The sequence below is a fragment of the Lissotriton vulgaris genome, unplaced genomic scaffold (assembly GCF_964263255.1).
Source record: "Lissotriton vulgaris unplaced genomic scaffold, aLisVul1.2 SCAFFOLD_1016, whole genome shotgun sequence".
Classification (NCBI taxonomy): Eukaryota; Metazoa; Chordata; class Amphibia; order Caudata; family Salamandridae; genus Lissotriton; species Lissotriton vulgaris.
The window spans coordinates 631,026-653,247 of NW_028243438.1; the positions used below are offsets into that span (position 1 = coordinate 631,026).

The window sequence follows — 22,222 nt, forward strand, 5'->3', positions numbered from 1 at the left end:
AGCTCATTGACAAGTTGGGAGCTGCAAAATATCTGACCATCTTTGACCTGACTTCGGGTTATTGGTCAGATAGCACTCATGCTGGGAGCCAAGGAAAGGTCTGCTTTTTCAACTCCTAAAGGCCACTTTCAATTTAAAGTGATGCTGTTTGGACTGAAAAATGCACCAGTCATGTTACAGAGGTTAGTGTATAGTGTACTCTCAGGCCTGGAAGACTTTAGGGCAGCTTATTTGGTTGATATTGTTGTGTTTAGTTCTGTGAGGAAAAAGGAGTTTTGCAGGTTTTCCCCGATGTTTTGCCCCCATTACTACTAGCTGCTGTTTTTTTACGCTGAGAGTGGACGGAGGCCTGCTAACCAGACCTTAGTGTCAGTGCTCTTACTCAATACAAAGTGTATGTAGAATTAGCTATCCCCAATTCCCAAAAACTGACTTACTTATAAGTCCCTAGTATATGGTACCTTGGATACCAAAGGCATGTAAGGCAGAGTGTCCACTGAGGGCTGCAGCACTGATTGTGCCACCCTGTGTGTGACAAAGTAAACAAGCATTGGTAAATGCTCTAGGTTTCGCCTACGTAATTAATAAGCTATTTTTGTTGTCAATTGTAGCTTGCTGAGTAGTTATACAATATAAGTTACAGAAACTGTTACAACTTGTTTATGTACTAAAAGGCAATATATTGTGCTGTTACTAGTGGTATAGTTCTGATAAGTAATAGCAATATTTTGAAAAATGAAATGAAAGGGAAATAATAGAATGAATTGATGTAATAGCACTATTATTTGTTTAGCGGAGTTCTGACAGCTTTTGGCCCGATGCCATTGCACCTGCTGCGCCATTCAGATCATGCCCCTGGTGCTTGCAAGGTAACTGGATTTGTGTCTGTCAGTTTAGTAGTAAAATATTACAATATTTGGTGTTTAGAGGGGTTCCTTGAGCTTTGGGCCCCAATGTCACTGCAACTGCTCCATCATTGAAATCACGACTCTAGTACCTACGAGGTAAGTACACTTGTGACTGCTTATTTAGTAGTTAAAAATATAAATATTTGGTGTTTATAGGAGTTCTGACAACGCTTGGCCCTGGTGCCACGGCACCTGCAGCACCATTGAAATCAGTGCCCTAGTGCCTGCTAAATAACTGCACTTGTGACTGCCTGTTTAGTAGTAAAGTTTAGCAATATTCTGCCTTTAATGGGGTACCTAGAGTTTTGGCCCTGGTGCCACTGCATCTGCTGCACCATTCAAATTAAGTCTCTTTTAACTGTAAAATAACTGCAATTGAGTATGCCTATATAGTTGTGAAATATAGCAATATTAGGGCTTTCGAGGAGTTCATTGCAAATTTTGGGCCATGTGCCATTCACTGCACCTGTTGCACCATCCAAATCACGACCCTGTTTTTCTGCAAGGTAAATGCACTTGTGTCTGCCTGTTTAGTACTAAAATATAGCAATATTAGGTGTTAAGTTGGTTGCCAAGAGCATTTGATCCTGGTACATTTTGCACCTACTGCATCATTCAAATCATGGCCATATTGCCTGCTAGATAAATGCACTTGTGACTGTCTTGTTTAGTAGTAACATTTAGAAATAATCTGGGTTTAGTTGGGTCCCTAGAGCTTTTGCCCCGAGTGCCACTGCACCTGCTGCACCATTCAAATCATGACTCTAGTGCCGAAAAGATAACTACACTTGTGACTGCCTGTTAAGTTCAAAAATATAGCAATATTTTGCGGATAATAAGCGGGTTTCCTTTGTTGCAGTTTTTTAAAAAGTGAAATGATTCGTCAAGGCGTTCCACAAGTCTGTTAGACCTAGAAGTTTAATAGATTCCTGGAGGTAAACACTTGCTGGTTCTTTTCCTGAGCGAGAGAGTTCCATCCAAAGTTGGTCATTCAGGGATCCCTCTTCATCGCCTTTGATCTTGTGCCAACATTTCACATATGCCCCCTTCCTTCCAGTGACTGTTTTTGAAGCCAAAATTCCAACCGTATTTGGGCTGGGGAGACATTTCTGGGGAGTTGAAAGATCGCTCTGTAAGAGTTGGATATTATGTTGTCAAGGGTTGTTGCGTCTTTTCACTTCATCGTTTCGCTCCCGTAAGTTATTGTTAACTGGAGTTTAGCTTGCAGGACTGATAAGCGTGGCTCAAATCCACCCGAGTGACTTACCACACGCACCTATAGTCACTATATAGGAAGTCAGTCGGACAGTGGAGAAGAATAAACAAAAGTCTTTATTAGGCCAAACAACACTCATATGAGAGGGCCCTGTCTGACCTCACTCCTAGGAGTGCGAACGAGAGGACTGACTCTCTGCATCACAGCAATACATTATAATGCAATACAGTAAAAAGGGGTACGCCCCTTGTGGAAAGTTACCGAGCCTCGGACCAGTGGACAATGCTCTCATACAGCAGGCATCTGCACCTGCAAGGGATACATCATTATCTCTACTCAAGGCCATGGAGCTAGGCTTCGGCGTCTCTGGGCATGAGAACATTACTGATAAAGAGACTTGTTAGTTTCGGCCACAGTAAGCCGAGAAACGAAAACTGCTGTCTTAGTGAATTTCTGTATTCCTGCGGGAGGGGCATATGAGCGAGCAGGGCCCGCAGGCACAGAGGGATACACAAAATGGCGGCACACAGGCTAAGCTAAGAAACTAATATGGTCACACATACATTTGAATATAAGTAAGGAGCAAGTAAAATAATTCAGCATAAGTGCATATACGAACTTCATCAGTTAGCCATATGATGCTAACTCACACATCAGCAATGGGTAATTAGGGTATCGAAAACTGAATTCTATCAGACCCTCCTTTTAGCATCATTGGCTAACTATGGCCTCATTTATTTGCCAAAAGGTAGTGCCGACATCCATTCTAGGGGCAAGACTTGTTCTACACCTTTATTTATTTCTTTAGTCTAGAACATCCTCTGCAATAAACATCAACCAACTTGCATCGGCAGGAATTTCAGTAATCATAGAAGTGGTATATTGACCAGGTAACTTCTTTTTCGGGTGTAAATTCGTAGCACACATTGAGCAACATGGAGGGAGGCAATATATGCAAAGGCAGCAAGTCAGAATTACACTCACCACACCAACCAAACCCATCAATATTTTCCAACCCCAGGAAGAGAAGGCACCCCAGAGCCACCCCTGTAAGGACCATGTCCCATTATCCTGATGTAGTTCAGTCGCTAATCTATGTAATTTCTGTACTGCCAAGTTAACAGTCGGGGCCGAGTCAGGTATATAAACGCAACAAGACGTCCCGATGACGCGACAGGCCCCGCCCCTATCAGCCAGTATGACGTCAAGCACCATCCTGTTCTGGATCGTAAATAATCTCATAGCCTGAATCTCAACAGATATGTTAGTCGTAATGTCAGCTTCGGTGAGAACTACCTTTTCCATTACCCTAGACAGTCGTCGAATAGCTCTGCTGTTAAATATCGGACCCCAGAAAGGTAACAAACCCTTAGAAAAATCAGTCCATTGTTGGTACGAGGTGTCCGTCTGATCAACGTCATCTACCTGAAGTTCCCTCCTTTTACGCTGCTCTTGCGGCTGCTCTTGTGGACTGGGGAATAGACGATGAGTTTTGTGATAATCAGAAGGAGCCACATATACAGGAGGAATCATGTAGGCTAGGTAACATACCCCACCCCAACCCTCGGGCAACCATAAGAATCCATTATCTCCACACACGAAATAGATGCTGGGTGGGGCAATCAAAGAGGGGCTAAGAGGCAAGCGTATCGAAGCAGTCACATTACAGGAGCTATTACCGACTTTGATGGGACCCCTTCCCTCTATACAGAAAAATGGAGAAGGACCTACCACAGCCAGGGGTGTCAGAGACTTGGAACTGTTGTTACTCTTCGGGGGGTGTCTGTAGGACAGAGAAGCATTCAATTTCAGGAAACTTTCCCTAAGTTTGTCAGTATCATTTGGTGTCAGAAACCGGCCCAACTTTTTCTCACACGTCTCTATAAAGGTCTGGTCAAAACGTCCATCAGTGTATATTCGTCCAAGGGAAGATGGAGGCAGAGGACGTACTCGCATTGTCATTGTCCACCCCCTATTCTGCAGTCGAGGAGTCAGGGAATCTGGCTGCTGGAAATATTTAACAAGACCTATGAGAGTATACCACCCCACACAACTATTCACTGGCGTCAAAGGGAGGGCAAGAAATCTGTCTTTCTTATAGGCAGCAGAAGGCAAGAGCCCACAAACCCAACAATCTGTCAAGTTGGTAGTGGCGTGTGCATGGTGCAAAGTCTTAATAAAAACATTTTCTTTATAACCTTTTTCTGCTTACAGGCCGTCAACTTGTCCCAATCTACCTTTTTCGGGGGAATGAGAGAATGCATATATTTTATTATGCGCCCTGGTAAAGCTAAGATCTCAGCCTTCGGCTTCTCCCCTGGCTTACGCTCCTTGTCCCAATCCTGCAACTCCTGCCACGTACCTCCTAACTCTTCCACATGGTCAGTACCTTTCACTTGCCGCCACACATCAACCGGGACCAAAAGCCCGAAAAACAATTCAACATCAGCCAAAGTCATCACAGTGGAAGACGCGGCTTCTGTTAGCTCTTTGTAGTAGGCAGTCGGGTTCTTTCTAGAATCCGGCAGCTGAGCTTTCAATGATAATACCTCACTTCTCTTCCATGGCGTATACACCCATTGCTCCTGGAAATGCGCATCTATCCATTTCAGGGAAGGGCCAACCAGGGGGAATCAGGCACAGGTCTCGGAGGAGCCGCAAAGGGCTGCTCCTCATCAGGAATGGGGCGTCCAAAAGGATACATTCTCAAGAACGTTCAAAATATATCAAAAATCAAAAAAAAAGAAAAACACTTCTACTAAAAAAATAGATTGGGACAAGTTAACGGCCTGTAAGCAGAAAAAGGTTATAAAGAAAATGTTTTTATTAAGACTTTGCACCATGCACACGCCACTACCAACTTGACAGATTGTTGGGTTTGTGGGCTCTTGCCTTCTGCTGCCTATAAGAAAGACAGATTTCTTGCCCTCCCTTTGACGCCAGTGAATAGTTGTGTGGGGTGGTATACTCTCATAGGTCTTGTTAAATATTTCCAGCAGCCAGATTCCCTGACTCCTCGACTGCAGAATAGGGGGTGGACAATGACAACGCGAGTACGTCCTCTGCCTCCCTCTTCCCTTGGACGAATATACACTGATGGACGTTTTGACCAGACCTTTATAGAGACGTGTGAGAAAAAGTTGGGCCGGTTTCTGACACCAAATGATACTGACAAACTTAGGGAAAGTTTCCTGAAATTGAATGCTTCTCTGTCCTAGAATGCTTCTCTGTCCTACAGACACCCCCCGAAGAGTAACACTGAATTCTATCAGGACCCTTAGCAAAGGGTCAAGCGTCCGATCCGGTAAAAGCTTCTTTAGAGGCTTTATGGCTAGATAGGTCATTACCCCCTTTCTCCGCTAAGATTCTATTTGCGGTTTCGATGAATTGTTTTGATCCAGTATTACCCCTAGGTACTTGCAAGTTGCTGCTTGATCCAAAAAATGGCCGTTGAGAAACCAATTCAGATGTTTCTTCTTGTGATAGTTGACTGCCATAATTTCTGTTTTGTTAAAGTTTATTTTTAGTGCATTTTGTTGAGAAAATCTATGTGCTGCGTTCAGTAGGTGCTGATGTCCAATTTTGGGGTACGACTTATCAAAAGTAGGTCGTCCGCGTATAACAGGTTGGACAAAGTCGTGTTCCCTAGATTTGGTGCGTGGGCTACGCAACTGTTCAGCTCCCCTGGAAGATCCCCTAAGAAAATATTTAAAAGCAAGGGGGCTAGAACGCACCCTTGTTTTAGCCCTTTTGCATTAGGAATTTTCTTATATAAATAGACTTTCGCCAAGCTTTATCCTGACCCATGTATTAGTATGCAGGTTCCTTAATAGGTGTAGGAGAGTTGAAGGTATTCCCGAGCTGTCCAGTTTTTGCCAAAGTGTTATTCGGTCAACGTGGTCGAACGCAGCTACAAAGTCTATGAAGCAAAAAAAAAGGGGGTATTTTCTCCGTATAGCTCTGTCCATGAGCAAGGTCAGTGCCATTATATTGGTTATCGCACCTTGTCCTTTCCGAAACCCTGTTTGCGTTGGCGGGATTATATGATTCTCTTTGGCCCAAGTGGGTAGGTCAATTAAAATGAGCCCCGCAAAGTATTTTGCCTCGATGTCAATCAGGGATATCAGGCGGTAGATTTTTTGGCGGAGACCTCGCACCTGGTTTATAAATTGGGCTTATGATTGAGCCTCTCCATGACTCAGGAATTGTAAAGTTTCTAACTGCATACTTAAATACAGGTTCAAGTACGTTACTCCTTTAATCCGGGTCATTTTTTAACAGCATTGGCGGGATGCCATTAGGGCCAGGGGCTCCAGCCTGTCTGCCCCTTGCTATTTGTTTCTTCGTCTGTTGAGCTACTTGGTTGCTGTGCCCCTCCTCTAATCTCTGTGTATTGTTTTGTACAGAAGTTGAAGTTGTTACCTGTTGTTGTTGAAATTATACTGTTCTTTCCCTATCCTCCGGTGAAGGTGGGCGTTGTTGTACCAACTCCTTTGCAGTCCGGCTGGAACTCTCAGATCCCAGATGTATGGGTAGGTTAGCTAATTGCTCGGTTTTTTTGAAATGATTAAAGAGGAAGTCCACCCAGACCGCTTCGGTAATGTGGGAGTTGATGCCGGGATGGTTTGGCCGATGTAATTTATTTACAGATTGCCAAAACTTGGCACTATTTTTCTGTTTTGCATCGTAAAGGAGTTTAGCACAAAATTCATTGTTCATGGTTCTTTTCCTAGTCCATCTTCTTCACTTAAAAAGGGCCTTTGAATTACGAAGAAACTACTGCAAGCTCTGATATCCCGGTGTTTTCCGGAGTTGCCGTAATAATTGGTTTATCGTTTGCTTCAGTTTCTTAGAGACTGGGCTCCTTATAGTCGTCATCGGCGGGTCTATTCTGTTCTTTCGTTTCAGACCCATTTTAGTCGGAAATTTGTCACCAAGGGACCAGACGAATTTCTGCCAACGTTCCAACTGTTGAGTTGTGTTATCCTGTACTTGATTGAAGACTTCTTTAGCTGTAACTGATACTACTTCTGTATTTGTTGAATTACACCTTATGCGTTTGAGGTTTGTCGTTCCTACCGAAATGATGGATTTATCGGACTCCAAAGATAAAGTTGAAACCGCTCAAAGTTATTTTTTTCTTGTAGCATATGGTCATCAAATTCATTGTTGCCTATTTGGAAGGAGGCTATCTTGTTAAACATGGATAACGTAATGAATCTAAAATCTAGGTAGGAGGATTTTTTTGCTGAATGGTATGTGGGTGCCGAAGGGTTGTCACCCTTTAAACAACCGTTTACTGCCCTCAAGTTCAGGTGCTCTAATTCTGAGAGGAGGTAATTCGAGCTCTTTACTGATCTGGTTTCCTTTGAGGGGTCTTGAGTCGGAATTCCCCATGCACCAGTCAGGTCTTGCGTGAAGTCATCTTGTATCTTCCTTAATCAGTTCCTTGGATGCTTTTAGTTTCTGTTTGGGATGTAAGTAGATGTTTATTAATATTACTTTCTGAACAGTCTGGTTGAGAATCAACTTAACTATTGAAGCCTGAATACAACTTGGAGGGGTAATGAAAAATTTTATGGGGAGCGTTTCTTCAATTTTTGTTATAGAAGAGAGGAGAAGTAGACCCCCTGAGTGGCGTCCAAAAGTAGACCTCTTAGTGGCCGGAATGAAACTGGAGGTGTAGCCTTCTAAGTCAAAGGGTTTATCTTCCCATATCTCCTGGAGTAAAATGGTGTTGAAAGTTTTGAGGTAGTTTAAAAAGTCATAATCACTTAGTTTGGAGTTTAGGCCATTGACATTCCAGGTACATATTTTAACTTTGTTGTGACCCGGTCAAAAGTTTGGCCAATTAGGTTGTGCTAACAGTATTGTACGTTGTAAGCCCTGCCTTCCGTTCGTTGATGTGAATTCCATTGGAAGAGATTGGCCTTCTATTGGGGAGCGGCCCCTTGCTCCCCTTAGGACTTAGATTGACGGTCTGTATTGACTGCTAGTGTCAATGGTTAGAAATGGAGCTGGGTATAGTGGTTTTGGCACTGGTTTTAAAGTTATTCCCCAGCTTTGAAATCTTTTGCTTTCTTGAATAATTCTACTAGCTATCTCTGGCGTTTTCCATCTAGTTTTGGAAGCTTTGGAGTTTGGCAGGCAGACTACTTAACTAGGTATTGTAAGGTATCAAATTAAATGGGAAATTACATTTGACCCGATACCCAGGTCACATTTAATGTCACTATTAAAGTAAAGTAACTTTTAGAAAGTTGTTACACTGTGACCCAGCTGGCCCAGTAGCCTCACCCTGGCACTAGCTCACAGACTGCATTCTGCTCGGCTTGGTTAGATATGAGAATGGCTCCCAGGCTCAAGAATAACAGAAGCCAGCTGAATGACGAAGTGTCACTTCACATCCTTGCTGTGTTAGCCCAAAAGGTGAGCTTCAAGGTAGAAGAAGCCTTTGCTGGGCAAATGTCATAACACTCCTGAGGGGCTGCCCTTTATTGAGGTAGACAGGGCCAGAGTGGAAAGACCAGTGCCCAAACCGGTTTTCCTGTGGATGTTGAGCCCTCATTTAGCCACACCTGTAGGGTGGGGTACTAAGCTCCTCACAGTCGAGGAGAGTTTCAGACATCTTCACCTTGCCAGATGCCACACATTGCTAAAACATTGTCACCAAGAGGGAAGGGACCAGGTAGCTCATTGGCTAGTGATCATATTCTCCCCTCATGGCTTTTTTCTGTGTTAAATATGGCACCCTGATTCTCAGATCATGCCGGAATCGGAACAAGGACTGAGAGGGTCTGCCCTGCTGCCCCTGGACTGCACAAAGAGAGGCTGCACCCTCTCCTGGACTGCACCTGCTGCCCTTATGTGCTAGCAAAGTTAGGACTATGCCTGTGGCTCCTGGATCAGAGAAAAGTAGTTCACCAGCCCCAGACTGAAGCGTTGACTCCAAGTGTCAGCTGGTTGCCCCTCGAGAACAGCACCAGTGACATTAAAGCTGAAGAAACCCAATCTGGCATGTTGGTAGCCACTTTGTAGGAATTGCCGCTGACTACCCCTGGGCGCCCCAAGAGACTGATCCTCAGCAGCCAAAAGTTGCACCCAAGTTCGCTGGACCCAGAAGTATCATCAAAGTCTAGACTGGTCACCCAAGAGGGACACTAGCCTTCACTAAAGAACTTCACACCAACCGCAGTGTACAGAGACCAGTAGCACAGCCGCAGCTGGCCTTCCAGGGTCTCAAAGAGGGACCCTGACTTCTGTGGCCAAAGTTGCCCCACACAACCTGTGGACTGAGGAATCACCAGAAAGGCACCCCAACGACTGAACTATAACCGGAGCATCTTTTCCTCCTCTATCTTCAGCATCAGGACCATTCCATTAAAGTCTAAGGCGTTTGTGCCCTGAAATTTTGAACTGGACTGAAAAACACTCTGTTGGCCAGGTAACTGTCCAAAAGAGAGGTTAGCATCCACCCGAGCAATGAGCGGGCAGTGGAACTTCAAGAGAGTGGTATCACTCAGGTGACACTTTGGACAGCAAGGCTCCTGCTTTTAGCAATGAGTTTGTTGCCCAAATTTATGCTTCACAATATGGGAATGGGGTAGTGTTGTCGCAGCTGAATGACCAGGGTTAGGATCAACTAGTAGCCTTTATCAGTATGCGACTCCTCCCCAAAGAGAATTGTTGGAGTGCCACTGAGAGAGAAGCTTTTGCTTTGGTTTGGTCCCTGAATAAGCTGAGACTCTACCTATTTCTGACTCATCATGATCAAACTTTATTCTGTTTGTTTGTACAAAACCATCAAAGTACACAAAGGATAAAACATTGTCAAATTACAGTTGAAAAATATAAAAACTGATACATTATCAAGTGGCTTATTAAAAAGAACGCTAAAAAGATGGCAAGCCGAACAAACATCAAGATACATTAAGAAACGGCTAAGGGACATGCTTCCTGAAGAAATTAGGGGAACGTTCCTAAAATGTACAATGCATAGGTACATATTTTGCAGAACGATTAATAATACGATGCAGTCTATAATAATAATTTCTGTCGGATTATCCAGAAGGCAAATAAAAAGCGGCTGACAGAAAAAAAACTATCGCTTCAGATACGTCTGATTTTAAAATTCTGTACGAAATCTGATACTGCCTAACTCCTAGATTAAGGCAGATTGGTTTTATCCACCTTCTGCGTATTTGCTGGTATCTAGGGCAAAAAAACAAGATATGTTCTTCAGTTTCTCTGACAGTAGTGCAGGAAGGACATAAATCCAATACTAGGCCAGACGCCTCCTTACTAGGAAATTTTAGCAGCAGATTGCTATATCTGAATCTCACATATAGGCTTCTTGCAAGGGGGGGGGAAAGATTCGATCCAGAAAGGGTTCAAATTGTGGACATGACTTTAAAAATAAAAATATAGAGGTTGACTGACCATTGGTCAAATTATTAGCATAGTTAACGGCCATCACCTCCCAATATCTGGCTTTTAATCTAAGGAAATCATCTCATGTAGCCCTATCTGGATGTTCACACAGGTCCTTCATACCCAATACCTTGCACCAATCTGCAATGTGTTTAAACCATGGTGAACTTTTTGCACCACTTCAGTGTTCCAAATAATCTCAGACCTCTCAGGCGGTTGATGTGGATCAGAGGAGAAAACCCCAAACTGTTGAGGTGGTCCATTTCCTTACGGTGTGCGGACTTTACAGTGGAACACAGTCCTGGGACTGACCATGCCAATGCAGATGGCCTTTCCAGGATCGTCCACTTAGATGACAGAACTACCAGGATAAGGGTTAGTTGCTTTACACCTTTTGTCTTGAGGGAGGGCATGTAAGGCAATGCCTCTTTTTCCATGATCAACCTCAAAGTTTTGTAATGATGCTGCCGGTTTTCAACTCTTAGAGTGCACAGTGGCCTACTAACCAGACCTCAGTGCCAGCGTTCTAACCCATTACAAAATGTATATTGAATTAGCTACCCACAATTGGACCAAGCTGACTTACTTATAAATCCATAGTAAATTATACCAAGGGCATATAAGTTAGTGTGTCCACCCAGTGTTAAAGCACTGATTGTGCTATCTCAAGGTACAACATGTCTCCCAGCCTCCCACTGAAGCCTGGAAGAGTAGCTTTGACCTAAGAGTGTCATCTGAGTCTAGAATGCCCGCTAAAAACTGACACTAGCCTTCAGCAAAGGATTGGATACAGCAATTATATGTTGTCTCCATTTTAGTTTCCCTTTTAAAGTAGTATCTTTTTGAGATGGTGGTTTGACCACGTTTTTTCACTAACCCGAGAATGTGGTATACACGCATTTATTTTTGGTAGACACTGGGGATAGATCATTCCAACTGGGTCTGGCAGAAGGATACTTCCATCATGCTCTTGTCAGAGTAGGAGTATTATTGATAGATAGAAGTAACTTTAGGAAAAATAAACATGACTGAATTGTTTGCATTTTTCACGATTCTAATATTGGTTATAACTACGATGTGTCTCATCTGTTTAATAATAGCAGTTCATGTTTTACTTACAAAGATTAGATCATTTCAATAAACATTTGAAAATATATTATTGCCTCCTTTCTTTGTATAACTTTGGGCATGCGAAAGTGACAAACCAAAGGGTTAGATCGGTTTCATTGAATACTTTGTGAATAAGAATCGTCATGTTTGAGGTTACCGACAGCATCTACAAGTCTGGAGGTAGGAGTTTAGATGCAGTACTGTGAGCTAGCCCAACCAACATTTACTGATGATATCAGTAGCCTTAGTCTTTATATTGTGAGGTTTTGTTGACCCAATACATAACCCTACTAAATTTGTAGGAACATTATAACATGGCACCACCAACATTCTAGGCTTGGTACTTATTTAATGGGTCTCGTGAGCAGTTTCCTCAAAGTACCCAAAGCCCCTTTATTGCCTTTATATGGAGACGTCTGTGGTGATAAGGATTTATCTTCCTCAGTTAAATAGGAAGCACCTGCAGGTTGACCAAGCTAGGTCTTTCAAAAGGACAGGCCCCTATAATCTTTCCTTTCTTTGAATTCCATTCATTAACATTGCAGTTCAAGCAGTTTTTAAATTGCGAACAAGCAGTACCTAAACATTTAACTAGATATAGGCTCGCCAATGACGGTGGAGAGGTTACCTTTGTGGTTGAGGCTCACAAAGCATTTAAATTCTAAAATCTGTATTCCTGGATTACACTTCCTGCAGTTGATGCAAATTCATGAAGATTTCATACATATGATTAGGCTGCTGTATCAGCAGCATATAGACTTTATGAGTATTTAGAAGTACCATTAATTTACCAGGAACATCCAAACAGGTTCCAAGGCGCACTCCCACATACACTTCAAAATGCAAGACTGGGCTCTCTCAGTAATGAGGGGTAACCTGGCCAGTCTTTGCAGGCTAAACGCCTTTTAAGCATTCAAATTCCTTAACAGAGTGCAACGCTTTCTCTCTTGAACCATTTGATTAGACTGCATCAACATCTGATACAGTACATTAACTACTGCCCCGGCAAGGGCTCCTTAAGCTGGACAGGCACAGTTAGCTGCGTCTGCAATTAATCCAATCACCATTAATGTTATTATGGGTTAGATCCTAGCCAAACAAAATGAAATCACATTTTGGATTGCACAAAAAACAAATCAGCTTGAGGCAGTTTTTCCCCATACTGGACCTCAAGGTGAATTTAGAATCCCCGCTATGTGTTTTACACTTGATATGGTTCCCTCAGTTGAAGAGAATAATACGTGGGGCACTGTATTTGCTTCCCTCTACACCATTACTCATGGTACTGTAAATGTAAATGTAAATGTATAGGCATTTATATAGCGCACTACTTACCCGGAGGGTCCCAAGGCGCTTCGACCGCTGCAAAACCCTTCCTGGCTTCCCTGAGAGATGGTCCCTTAATGGGTATCTCCAGGGTGAGACCAGGCATCCCCGGCGGTCTGGTGGGGCCGTTAGTGAAGATGATGCAAGCTAATGCCCAGAGTTGCCGAGTGTGAACGCTGATCAGAGTGGGCACCGAGGCGAGAGAATTATCGAGTCCGCTGACCCTGGCCCGGAAACCTGCCGCGCCGGGAATCGAACCCTGGTCCCGGGCACTCCTTCAATTTCAGTTTTGCCTGAAGTGCTGAAACAGATTCAAAGAGAACATAAGCAGCTCCTGCCCTACATTTGGGGATGAAACTCATTGGCAACTTTGCCACAGTGTCCTCAATTATTTTAAGTAAAATTCGTAGGGCGGTAGCTTCTCTGGTGATACTCCAAAGGTTTGCTTTAGTTCCCACTGTGGATCAGGAATGTGAGCTACCTAAAAAATCTCTGAAACCTAAACGTCTATTAGCCGAGATAGTTTGGGAACCAGACATAATGCCACACATTAAAGGCAAGCCAGAAGTCTATACTGCCAAGCAGACAACTGAGTCTTCTAAAAATTGTTGGGATAAAAATACAGAAAAGAGTAGAACTAAAACATGGACTGGATTGGTATCAGTTTTCTGACACATATCCCTCATTCCTTGCAGGATTCTACAGACAAGAGGTCAGAGAGAAGGGGTTGAGGCGATTGCAAACAAAAGGAGTATGTGAAACTGAAGACGGACTCACAACGCTCCTCTGATGTCTTTATAAAAAAGGAAGAGAATATCCCACAACAAAAATCACAATTTAAAAAGAAGAAAGTTGCAGGGTTTCCACTAAAAATGCCACCAATACTCAGAACTCTTCTTCTGAACAAGACCTCTGTGAGAACTCTTCTCAACAGAGCAACAGCAGCCACAGTAGTTTACCAGATTCTTAAAGTATTCACAGGAACCGTATACCAGATTCCGCTGGACCCGCTGCATCCGGAGATTGGTAGCCCGGACGCTGCTGGACTTCTACTGGCTCAGACTGTCAATAAAGTTTCCCCTTTGGGTGAACTTATAGGCTGACCACAATTCGGAACCAAATGTGCATGCATACAAATGGGTTCAATACCACAAACTAGAAGCAGAAAATGATAAACATGATACAGTCATACAAAAAAATGTACATTTTATTTTGGTAGATTAAAAACAATGTAAAAATCATTATGTGACATCATAAATAAATATATAAACAGAATGGGACAATACACAAGGAAAATAATTCCAATTACAAAGAGGAAAATACACAGGTTTTCAGGATAGTTGAATCCTACTCCAGGTTGTATGTTTAAGACTCACAATCAAAGGAGTTTCTTTGTTCAATTACTCAGTATATCTCCACTTAATAATGCATCAACGCGTTTCGGTTATGGCTTAAAATTATTCCAAGCCAAAAACCTTCCTCAGGATTAAAACTAATAATATCCCATTATAAATAAAGTTTCAGAAATAAAAAATACACAATATAAAAAATACATCACATGACTGTATTAAAAATTATCAATATATATATTCAATTTTCATATTTAACAACTCTGCCTCTAAATACACAGTTAAAATTCTACATACACTACTCATGCATAACATTTAGCTGTGGTCTAAACAAATGTTACATAAAATATATATTCAGTGCAAATTGTTGTCACGGACACGCCCATAACCACTTTATGTTGCGGAGCATCTCAAGAATAGAATGACAGATTTCTATGGCTAACCAATTCATATTCGATAATGTATAGCCCACATCCGCCAGCTAATGTCTAGGGACATAATAAATTCGAAAGAAAGCGTAAATGCTAAGTGAACAATTACTAAGTTCACATAAAGGCACGTATTGTATCGACCTTTTAGGATGAAAAGAATGGGCAGTTTCAGGTAAAAACTCCATTGTTATATTTGCCATTGCTGGATTCATACAAAGGTGTATAGTATATTTACCTTTTAAAACCAAGAATGGATTGAATCCGCAGTGCTGCTATAAGTCAGCTGTTTTCAGCTAATACCTACAAAGGTGAGCCATAATTAATAATGCTGTGAGTAATTAATATTGAACATCACATGGGCTCAAACAACAACCTCACTATCAAATTGTGAGCATGTAGCCAAATTTATTAGACCACTAATTCCCTACATTAAAACTGCATTCTCTATTGTATTCATTAATTGCAAGTTTACACATCTGTAGTCACTTAAGAAAATAGTCCATGCTTGCTATAAGAATAGCGATAAGTTCAACCGGAGCTGCTATTGACGATGCACTCATAGTCCTTCATGTTAATACTTATGTGTGCAATAGCCGCCTAACTTTCAGTATATGTGCATGAGGGTCGTTGGATAAATACTTTCATTTTTAAAGGTACTAGGACTTATTACATATTAATTTCAAATCACCCATCTAATGGTACATTTAATAATCGACAAAACAAGGCATACTATATTGTATTTACCTCCCAGGTCGCTGAGTTTGTGTGTAGAAATACACCGCACCTCGCGTTCACTGCATGTAAATATACACTGCACCTTGCCTTCACTGTTAATTTTCTGCGACGTTACTATAGAGACAGAGATATTCCTTCTGTTCTCAAGGCAGCCAGACCTCCCGCAGTCTACAGACAGTTAAAGAGAAACGCGGGGTCAGATAGGCTTGCAACTATATTCTTGCCGATAAACCAATAACCATTGGGATAACTCCGTACCTGCTGATATGATCTCCAAACAGTAACGTGTTGGCCAGTGTTGCAATGGGAATTCGGGGAGGGGACAATACAACCTGGGCCCTCCTCAACAACAGGAATACATGAGTACAAGGAGCAAACACTATTGGAGACCGGCCGAAAAACTGTAATTAATTTATCTAACAAGACACTCAATGAAACAGAAATGAGTGTTCTTAGTAAGGGCCTTGGCTTTGTCCCATGTACCCATGTAGACCAAGTTCAGCTAGAAAAAGATATGCGCTCCTTCTTTAGGAAAGTTAGGCTGAGAAGATTCTTTGAAGACAGGGAACCAAGAGAACGGGTAAATATTTCAGGCCTCAAACCCAAGTCATCATTCACCCCGACGCTGTCTATGGTTAACAAAAACATAGAAGCGATTGAGACTGCAGTAGAGAGTGACATCCATAAAATAGCATGTAAAGCTAAAAAACCAAAGGCCCATAACATCAGAATGCAAGAGAGATCTGCCCTAAACTCTTTGAAGGATGACAAATCCCTTACCATTAAACCGGCGGATAAGGGAGGAGGCATTGTTATTTTTAATACTAACGACTATGACAGAAGGATGTACAAACTTCTTGATGTAAAGGAAAATTATATAAGAGTCCAAGCTAGCAGTGTCTCTAAAATATCTAAGGACTGCATAGCACTTCTTAATGAAGCAAAAGAGAACAATTAGATTTGTGAGGATGAATTTAGATTTCTAAATAATACTGACCCTAGGATTCCAGCTATATATGGCCTTCCAAAGGTCCATAAAGATCAATCCGACCCCCCAATGAGACCGATAGTGAGTAGCATAGATTCTCTCCTTGGACCTATTAGCAAATATGTCAACCATTTTTTAAGACCAATGGTCTGTGACCTTAAGTCCTATGTTAGGGACTCAGCCCACATGATATCTCTTATTGAGGGTAGGGAGTTTTGCGGAGAGACTCAGTGTCTGGTGACTCTAGACATTGAGTCTCTTTACACTAATATTCCCCAGTTAGATACGGTGAGAGTGATTGATAACCTTCTAGAATCTCAAGATCTTGGAGGAGCAAATAGGGAGTTTATTGTGAAGTACATAGGACTCATCCTTATGAACAATATTTTTTTGTTCAAGGAGGATTTCTTTAAACAACTAAAAGGGACCAGCATGGGGGCTACATGTGCCCCTAGTCTGGCATGCCTCTATGTAGGAGCCTTTGAGTCAAAACATATTTATAATGAGCTAGCACCTTTCTTTGAAAATGTAGCGGGCTGGTACTGCTACATTGATGATATTTTCTTTGTCTGGGAAGGTTCTACTGATTTATTGGAAGAATTTCTCAGCTGGCTGAACCTTGGTGATTCCAACTTAAGATTTACATCTTCTTACAGTACATCCAGGGAAGATTTCTTGTATATCACCATAAAGGATGTAGGGGGTTTCTTGGAGGTTGAATTGTTCACTAAACCTTCAGCAAAGAATACCCTTCTACACTTCTCGAGTTTTCACCCCAAAGTCCCAAAGGGAAAATATTCCCTTCAGTCAGTTTTTACGACTTAGACGGAATTGTTCTGAGTTGGAAGATTTTTACAGACATTCCGAAATCCTGAAAAGAAAATTTAAAGATAGGGGCTATCCGAAAAAACTCCTTACACATTCCATGAAAAGGGCCAGATTTTATGATCGCGATGTACTAGTTAAAGGTAAAAAAGAAAAAGAGAGAGAACCCCTTAAGAAGGTGGTATTTGTAAGCCAGTTTTCCAACCTCAGTAACCAAATTAAAAATGCGGTTAACAAGAACTGGCACATTCTCAACCACGATGAATCTACCAAACTTGAGAAACCGTTGTTCGCCTTCAAAAAGAATAAAAACCTGCGAGATCTCTTAGTGCATACATACAGAGAAGAATCGCACCCCTGTCAAAGAACCCTAGATAATACTGTAGCATTAGGAAACTACAAGTGTGGGACATGTAATGTTTGCCCTCAATGTATACAGGCAAAGGAAATTAATTTTAATAATCATGTGTTGAAATCTGAGAGTTTCACGAATTGCAGGAGCAAAAATATAGTATATTTATTGCAATGCCCTTGTGGCCTGGGCTATGTTGGAGAGACTGGCAGACAAGCTAGGACCAGACGTCAGGAACACAGGTCAGCAGTAAAAACTAGAAAAATAACCGCACCCCTAGTTGAACATTTTATCGAGTTGGGCTATGGTGAAAATGATTTTACATGGTTTATCCTCGAGAAAATTGTTATTGGCGAAAGAGGGGGAAATATGCCATTAAAACGAAAAGCACGTTAACAATGGTATATTTCGTTCCTCCATACAGTCAGAAAAGGTCTGAATTCTAAAGAGGAATGGGAGCGTCTAATTAGACCTACCTGAATTTCTAACTACCTATGGTCCTTAGTAATGAATGCATAAATATGGAGATCTGTATAATGAAATGCCGAGTGCTCATGCAATGAAATGTTTTACATCTATGCTATTCTGATCTAAATACTGGAATCAATATTGTGATGTTATTACTGTTAATATAAATAGATATTAGCATGTAAAACAGGACGTTATTAGAGATAGGAAATCACTATGAGTGTTACGACAATGCATTTCTCAGATAGAGTATCTTAAGTAAATGTATAGAGCAATTGATATATGTTTACTGTAATTAATAACATGTTGATTCCATACTGCATGTATTGTTGGTTTAGAAACATATTGGCATGTTAAATAGGATCATCATCTAAACCAGACATGCCAACCCTCCCGATTCAGGCGTGAGACTACCGATTTCAAAGCTAGTCTCCCGCCTCCCGATTCCTGCAAGCAAAAACCCGATTCCTCGGGGTTTCAGCTGACAGGGCTTGGTATTGTGTAAAGTGCCAATTCTTCCAGCAATAGTCAGAGTGCCCATGCAGGGGCTCTAGAAGGGGTGGAAAACCAACAAAGCATCATTAACGAGGGAATGGTCTTTTAAAGACCTGTGAAGTATGGGTGGGGAGGGGGAGGGCTGTGTGTGTGCACAGGAAGCTGTTTTAGCCACGGGGCTGGGGTGGGGTGGGGGAGCATGCACTGCCAGCAACCTGCCAGGCCAGTGCACAACACTTGCATCACCCTCTCTCTGCCTGCCATTGCGCTCCTTGGTTCTGAAAGGTATGGAAAAACGTGCATTTGTGTTTCAAATGTCAAATCCTGAAGCAGCACACTTCAAAAGCCCGTACATGCCAGTAATCCGATTCAAGGCCCCTTTCCCCCGATTTTTTTTTTTAATCTCCCTCTTTGCTCTTCTGAAATGTTGGCATGTATGATCTAAACTGAAACGTTGTTTGAGCTCCTAGTTGTAAAATTATTTGTCTCTGAAATGTACAAAGGTTTGTTAGTTTGGGAGCATTAAGATTTCGCTATATTTTGACATACTTATCATGTCAGTGTAGAGTGCTATTGGTTATAGCAATCGCGCTAGTAATGCACAGGGCTGCTCCTTTGAAATCAGTCGCCATCTTTAAAGAGGTCTCGTGACAAATTTACACCATATAAATATAACGATTAATATACTTCGTAAATACAGGCAAATAGGAAAACTTTTCTTTAAATAGGACAGTTTTGTCTTTTAGAGTCCTCTGAAAATTAGGTTAATCAATATCTCGCATAAATATAATTTGTGTACTCAGTGAAAATTGCATTGAATTTAGAAATGGTTGTTCTAATGATAGAATATATCTCCATAATACTAAGTCAGTTTCTTATTGTATCGGCTGATGACGGTATACAAGTCCGTCCTTTAGTGCACTTTTGCGTATGTTGGATTTTAAACCGGAAGTATTTTTTTGACCCGGAAATGATTATGTCCAGTTGGAAAACATCGCGTAAGATTAACTCGCGCACTTTTTGGATATAAACACGATTCCCCATTAGCTCGTACACAGCGCGGTGTTGAGGACGCAGGACCCCACGTTACTGTTCGGAGATCATATCAGCAGGTACGGAGTTATCCCAATGGCTATTGGTTTATCGGCAAGAATATAGTTGCATGCATATATGACCCCGCGTTTCTCTTTAACTGTCTGTAGACTGCAGGCGGTCTGGCTGCCTTGAGAACAGAAGGAATATCCCTGTCTCTATAGTAACGGCGCAGAAAATTAACAGTGAAGGCAAGGTGCAGTGTATATTTACATGAAGTGAACGCGAGGTGCAGTGTATTTCTACACACAAACTCAGCGACCTGGGAGGTAAATACAATATAGTATGCCTTGTTTTGTCGATTATTAAATGTACTAATAGATGCGTGATTTGAAATCGATATGTAATAAGTCCTAGTACCTTTAAAAATGAAAGTATTTATCCAATGACCCTCATGCACATATACTGAAAGTTAGGCGGCTATTGCACCCATAAGTATTAACATGAAGTACTATGAGTGCATCGTCAATAGCAGCTCCGGTTGGACTTGGAATGGAATGAAGATTTGTAAAGTGTGTTGGCTACCCAGGGGCGTCCCAGCGCTTCTTATAGCAAGCATGGACTATTTTCTTAAGTGACTACAGATGTGTAAACTTGCAATTTACGAATACAATAGAGAATGCAGTTTTAATGTAGGGAATTAGTGGTCTAATAATTTTGGCTACATGCTCACAATTTGATAGTGAGGTTGTTGTTTCAGCCCATGTGATGTTCAATATTAATTACTCACAGCATTATTAATTATGGCTCACCTTTGTAAGTATTAGCTGAAAAAAGCTGACTTATAGCAGCACTGCGGATTCAATCCATTCTTGGTTTTAAAAGGTAAATATACTATACACCTTTGTATAAATCCAACAATGGCAAATATAACAATGGAGTTTTTACCTGAAACTGCCCATTCTTTTCATCCTAAAAGGTCGATACAATACGTGCCTTTATGTGAACTTAGTAATGGTTCACTTAGCATTTACGCATTCTTTCGAATTTATTATGTCCCTAGATATTAGCTGGCGGATGTGGGCTATACATTATCGAATATGAATTGGTTAGCCATAGAAATCTGTCATTCTATTCTTGAGATGCTCCTCAACATGAAGTGGTTATGGGCGTGTCAGTGACAACAATTTGCACTGAATATATATTTTATGTAACATTTGTTTAGACCACAGCTGAATGTTATGAATGAGTAGTGTATGTAGAAGTTTAACTGTGTATTTAGAGGCAGAATTGTTAAATATGAAAATTGTATATATATATATATTGATAATTTGTAATACAGTCATGTGATGTATTTTTTATATTGTGTATTTTTTATTTCAGATACTTTGTTTATAATGGGATGTTATTAGTTTTAATCCTGAGGAAGGTTTTTGGCTTGGAATAATTTAATGCCATAACCGAAATGCGTTGATGCATTATTAAGTGGAGATATACTGAGTAATTGAACAAAGAAACTCATTCGATTGTGAACCTTAAACATACAACCTGGAGTAGGATTCAACTATCCTGAAAACCTGTGTATTTTCCTCTTTGTAATTGGAATTATTTTCCGTGTGTATTGTCCCATTCTGTTTATATATTTATTCATGATGTCACATAATGATTTTTACATTGTTTTTAATCTACCAAAATAAAATGTACATTTTTTTGTATGACTGTATCATGTTTATCATTTTCTGCTTCTAGTCTGTGGTATTGAACCCATTTGTATGCATGCACGTTTGGTTCCAAATTGTGGTCAGCCCATAAGTTCACCCAAAGGGGAAACTTTATTGACAGTCTGTCTTCTGGTACCCTACCCCTTTGGATTGTTTGGGTCCCTCTCTTTTGTTAGAGATATCTTCTACTGGCTCAAACAGGATTTTAAGGGACTCCACCTCCTGTGGCCAAAATTGACCCATCTTACCTGTGGACAGAGAAAAAACCCCAGGAAGGCCCTAATCGGCTGCACATACTTAGAGCATCTTTCAGCATCCTTTATCCCCAGCATCAGGCACACTCCATTGAAGTCAATGAAAGTCTTGATGTAAATTGAACTGTGGAACTGGACTTGAGACTGTTTTGGTGACCAGGTAACTGTCCAAATACTCCTTCTTGGCCCCTGACCTTCTCTCTATCAGAACTGGGCACACAACTCAGGCCAGAGTAGCCGAACACAACTCTTTCAACCCTTTCAAAAGTTTGTAATCCTTACGGTTGCAAATGCTTGGTTGCGTTTTGTAATATGAAGCTGAGATTTAAGTTTTATTTAACAATCTATCTATATCACTTAAACCCTCTAGAAGATTTTGCTCATTTGGTGTTAAAAAATATAATCTAATTTTATAAACTTATGTCCGATTTCATTCTTGTAATGTGACTTGATCTAGTTGTTTGGTGTTAATAAATACTTTACATTAGTTCCTTTATTTAAGCCTTGCTGCTTGAAGTCGCAGATACCCAGGATTGAACTAAAGGTTTTACAAATGAGCCTGACTCGACCCAGGTTGGTTTA

At 41.3% G+C, this 22,222-nt stretch overlaps 1 protein-coding gene and 1 long non-coding RNA gene across 3 annotated transcripts in view; one reads left to right on the forward strand and one right to left on the reverse strand.

Moving 5' to 3' along the window:
* Positions 1-22,222, reverse strand: part of LOC147668346 (sialate O-acetylesterase-like) — a 615,033-nt gene that overhangs the window by 496,086 nt on the left and 96,725 nt on the right. The window lies entirely within an intron of this gene.
* The window catches only part of LOC147668347 (uncharacterized), a 76,241-nt gene continuing 73,613 nt past the window's right edge, over positions 19,595-22,222 (forward strand). Inside the window, exons 1-2 of the long non-coding RNA XR_015304125.1 lie at positions 19,595-19,745; positions 19,836-19,994. This is a non-coding gene — a long non-coding RNA (uncharacterized LOC147668347). The remainder of the gene's footprint in view (positions 19,746-19,835; positions 19,995-22,222) is intronic.